Source organism: Bison bison, unplaced genomic scaffold, assembly GCF_000754665.1.
Source record: "Bison bison bison isolate TAMUID 2011002044 unplaced genomic scaffold, Bison_UMD1.0 scf7180017863457, whole genome shotgun sequence".
NCBI lineage: Eukaryota > Metazoa > Chordata > Mammalia > Artiodactyla > Bovidae > Bison > Bison bison.
The window spans coordinates 804,110-809,794 of record NW_011494029.1 but is presented as its reverse complement, the minus strand read 5'-3'; positions in this window follow the sequence as shown (position 1 = coordinate 809,794).

Sequence of the window (5,685 nt, the reverse complement as noted above, 5' to 3'; positions counted from 1 at the left end):
TTACTGATAATGCAATTAGCTGGACTTTTGTACACACTGAGGATGATGTATGGGAAATAAAAATGGTACTATGAAAGATTGAACTTTTATATTACATATATTACTAAACCTATGTTGCCTACATTCATTTGAATATTTTATGACACTTATCAAGAAAAGGTAATACTCCAACTATCGAAAGAAGACTGTCTAGAAGGAGCAACAGAATTTTGCAAGTCACTGAATGGCCCAATGACACTGAAATATCACTCACACTTAATAGAGGAAAGTTAACAATTGTTCCTGTCTGCTCTCACTCATTATTTTTCAAAAGGTAATTGTAATTAAAACACAACATGACCTGAATAGTTGAATGAACTTAAGAGTGAAGAAGAAAAACCTTCATTTAGACTAAATGAGAGGAATTTATCAATACATCCTGTTCATAATTTGTGTTAAATGTATGGCCACAGATTTTATGGACACAAATCAAAGACAGAAGGAAGTAATTTGGATTTGGGCTGAATTACTGTATGTGCAATCACCAGATGTTCTGCATTTCATATACTTGTTTGGGACCTCTTTAGTCATTAAAACACTTTCTGAACTTGCAACACAATTAAAATCAAACAATGTCTAGAAAACCTTTGAGTGACCCATGCTGAAGGATCCAATAACTGCAGATGATAAAAAAAAAACAAACAAACAACAACAAAAAAAAACAAACTGGATAAGATCTTACAGAATATTTAGCATCTCTTCTTGTCTCATGGTCATTTCCAGATTCATTTCTCTTGATCAAGTGAAATAACTGACTTTTTTTTTTTTTTTTTTTTTAAATTGGGTTCTCCTGTTGGTCCTCTGTAGGCCTGGAATATTCATTAGATATTTGTAATTTCTGATCTCACATTGAGTGGAATGACTCTTAGGGTTTTGTTCCCAAGTGCTGACTGTTAAATGCCATTAACAAATTGAGTACAATCATTGTAAAAACAGCACTACAGCATAAAAATCAGGGTTTATGGAATGGTCTGACATCAAGATATCTCTTGTTAATCAATCCAGGATTCACCAGGAGCAAAATCAACAATTCACATGTTCCAAGAACAAACGATTCACTTGAATTACCAAGCTGTGCAAGCAGCTCTTTACCAGAAACTGTCCTCATCACTAAGTTTATTTTCTTGTCATTTTCAGTTCAATTCAGTTCAATCGCTCAAGTCATATCCGACTCTTTGTGACCCCATGAATCACAGCACACCAGGCCTGCCTGTCCATCACCAACTCCTGGAGTTCACTCAGACTCACATCCATTGAGTCAGTGATGCCATCCAGCCATCTCATCCTCTGTCGTCCCCTTCTCCTCCTGCCCCCAAACCCTCCCAGCATCACGGTCTTTTGCAATGAGTCAACTCTTCGCATCAAGTGGCCAAAGTATTGGAGTTTCAGCTTTAGCATCAGTCCTTCCAATGAACACCCAGGACTGATTTCCTTTAGGATGGACTGGTTGGATCTCCTTGCAGTCTAAAGGATTCTCAAGAGTCTTCTCCAGTGCACCAGCCCCAAGCATCATGGGGAGGTAGGAGGGAGGAGGGTTCAGGATGGGAAACACGTGTATACCTGTGGCGGATTCATGTTGATATATGGCAAAACCAATACAATATTGTAAAGTTAAAACATAAAATAAAATTAAAAAAAAAATAAAAATACAAGAATGGGAGAAAAAAAAAAAAGTCTTCTCCAACACCACAGTTCAAAAGCATCAATTCTTCGGTGCTCAGCTTTCTTTGCAGTCCAACTCTCACATCCATACATGACCACTGGAAAAACCATAGCCTTGACTAGACGAACCTTTGTTGGCAAAGTAATGTCTCTGCTTTTCAATATGCTATTTAGCTTGGTCATAACTTTCCTTCCAAGGAGTAAGCGTCTTTTTAATTTCATGGCTGCAATTACCATCTGCAGTGATCTTGTCACTTTAGTAAAGCTATATTGTTACTAACTTTTAAACCAGGCGGCTCATGCTCTACTCATCTCCAGTCCAAGCATACCCTTCTAATTTTATAATTACATAATATCTTACCTAAGTTGCTGGTTCTTTCCATAGATCAAAATAGTAGAAATGAATACTAAGCAATTAATATATGACACGATCTCTTCTCTAACTTCCTGTTTCACAATCTGAACAAACTGTGTGAACAAGCTAACATCTAGAAGATCACAAGGAGTCAATAAGCCTTCACACAAGCTTGCACACAGTGAGAAGTGGCAATGACTCTGAACCTCTATGTCAATAATTAACTGAAATTACTCTTCTGTTTCTCTAAAAGTTTCATAGCTGAGCCAAATATTCAGAGGCAGTTTGGGGAGGATTCTGATTCCACCACTTCCCCAGATTGTCAGCATTCTAGTTAAGGGCATCTTTTCTTTCTACCCTTTGTGAGTACTGGTTTTGTAAGTTGTGAGCAGTAACAGCCCTTTTCAGTAATAGATGGAGAGTCAGATCTTTTCTCAAGTTCTAGTTGTGAGTTAGTTTTAGTCCTCTGTATCTCAGAACATTTCAAATTTCTCTATGGCCACTGATCTGGGAAACTCTTCCCTAAGAAAGGAAAATGCCTTACCTTTTGAACCCTAGAAATGGAAAAACAATAATCAGGGTGTCAATGTGATAGTAGAATGAAGCTTTAGGGGGACTTGAATTCACCCTATGATAGACCGAGAGGGCCCAGGCCATCCTTTCAGGTCTCTTCCCTAGTTATTGTGCTATGCTAATAATAAAGAACATTAAAAACCAACAAAAAACCTAGCTCAATGAAGTTAGCATATGGGCAAAATGAAGTTATTGAATGTTGTTCTCTGTGGACAGAAATAGTAAATCCAAAACTATTTCAACCTTGGTGTAATTGCAAAGATATATCAGGAGATTTGAATTACAGAGTTGATAATTCCAAATACATCCCCACTTATTTCCTGAGTTTTTCTATTACATAAGATAGAGAGTTTCTTAGACCAATAGGATTATGAATATGATCATAGAGAAAGTTAATAAAGCCCCTACAACTTATGAAATTATTGATCTGGCAAATATGTTTTTTTTTTTCCCCCCCCACATTTTAGGGTTGATTTTCACCCTCCCAGACCAATAGGATACTATTTAAATTATCACTCAGGGATATTTCAATTATTTTCTTTTTCTATCACAATTTAGATAACAGGTAACCCGACCATTTCATCTTTCTCAGAAGGCCCTCTCTTTTCTATAGCAAAAGTATTATATTATGAACTAGAGACCAGGATTAGCAGATGCCCTAGATGTAAGATATATATACCATATAATTAGAATACTTGTCCTTGGAAAGTATGCCCTTCATGAATATTCTGACAAATCTAGTGTTCTCAAGCATTTTAAAATATGTCCCTCAAGAAATGTTGTACACTGAAATCCTTTAAATAAGGACATGATTGAATATATATACACACTTATTTAGAACTCTGGATTTTGGAGACAGCAAAGATCAATGGAGATATATCTCTCTGTGTTTATATCTGCATGCATGTGTACTTAGTCACTTCAGTGTCTGGCTCTTTGTAACCTTATGCATCAGGCTTTCTGTCCATGGGATTCTCCAGGCAAGAATACTGGAGTGGGTTGTCATGCTCTCTTCCAGGGAATCTTCCTGACCCAGGGATCATACCTATGTCTCCTGCATTGCAGGCAGATTCTTTACCACTGAGCTACCAGGGAAGTCCATATCTAGATCTATCTCTATAATTTTTGGTCATGTACCAAAGTTTGAATAATTTCATCATGAGTATAAAAAGTTGCAAATAGTATTGTAGAATTCTAATGAATTGTGAATAGCGACATTTAAAAAAGAAAATATGCTTTTTTTTTTTTTCTTACTGTAGCCCATGGAATCAAAACATCATAGTAACCTGATCCCAACCATCAAAGATTTATAAAAATACATGAGAAATATTTATTGTAGCAGTCACAGGTTTACATATCTCTTTATATTCCTTAAACTTGTATTTGTGTTCTGCTTCCCTTATAGAATTGAATTGTAACACAATATCCTTAAGCAAAAATAAACTTATTGATTATACTCTTATGTTTTTCTGCTACATAATAGTAAACTAAAAGACCTTGTGTCTATAAGACTTTAAGCATTAAACAATCCCTTCTATATCAAGCCATCATAACAATTATAATTAGCTGCCTCCTTAGCACATGTAGGCAGTGTGTCAATCTCATCCTAGCAGTTATAATTAACACACAATTTACCCATATGACACAAACATATTAGGGACTTCAATAAGTCCATACTATATTAGGGACATAGAGTATATAATTTTTATTAAAAAAGTAATCCCTTAATGCCATAAAATGCCATTTTTTCTACTATTTTGGTGTCTGTGGAAGAAAAGCACTTACTGCAAATTTGGTACAAGGCTCAGCACTAATTTTATGCTTCTTGTTTTTTTTTGGTTGTTGTTGTTGTTGAGATCTTTGGGCAGAGAAAGAAGAAATTTACTTTTTGTAGTGTCAATTAGTGTTTAAAAGCCCTTCTGAATATAAGCCTTCAAAATCCAAAAGAACAAATTTTATCAAAAACTATTTTCAATTATATATCAACAGACAACTCAATTATGCACTTCTTCAAAGTTTTTAACAGCAAATAATTAGAAATTCCGTTGTTTGGAAAATAATATATTTTTTAAAAACTCAGTCATTATAATAACTCTAAAAATTGTTTAAATGACTACTGATTATACCTTTGTTACTTTTATCTATGTGTACCTTAATTCAACCTGATATAGACAGAAGTTAAAATTGCAAAAGCTGTTTATTTCAAAATATTATCTTAAAAATATTTTTGTAATATTATATATCAAGTGCAATATATATATTGTTGTTGCTGTTGGCCTAGTTTTTATTTAAAACTTTGAGTTTATTTAAAACTTTGAGTTTTTTTTTAATCTCTCTATATATATTTTATTATTTTTTAACTTTACAATATTGTATTGGTTTAATCAAAACTCTGAAGATACTTTCTTGGTTTATTCAATATATGGGTAAAAGTCCATATAAAGTAGAAATTGAATTGCTTTTCACATGTCCTGCCTATAGGCTGGCATTGTTCTAGTTAGTTAAGCAATTTCTTTGACTAATTGGTGCCTTTGCCATCCTAAATACTTATTCTCACTCAGCCTAATTATCAAATTAGCACACTAACAGTCACTTTCAAACTAGAAGTATGTTATTCAGTAATATCATTCCACTTTAAAATTATAAATCTGAAGGCAAGAGAAAAAGAGAGAAAAGAAAGGGGAGCAGGAGAAGAAAGAGAAGATAGCAGAGGGAGAAGTGGAAGAGAAGACAAAAATGAGGAGAACAAAAAACAAGGGAAGGAAAGAAGAAAAAAAAGGGAGTCAGGGGATAGTTTGACAGTAGGTTTGTTATCCCGATGAAATAAGCTGTCTGCAGTATCTCTTACCAATGTTTTATTTGTTTTGGTATCACAACATATACCCTTGGAAAAGATCCGATTTTTTCTTTTTTTTTACCTTGGGCTGAAGAAGGAAGATTGAGTTTGCTAAGTAAAACTGTCATTGTTCTTGAGCTCCTCTCTATACATGAATTCAGATAATATTCATGCCAAAAGATCATGTTTATTATGCTGTCTTTGGATTTTAGCCAAAATG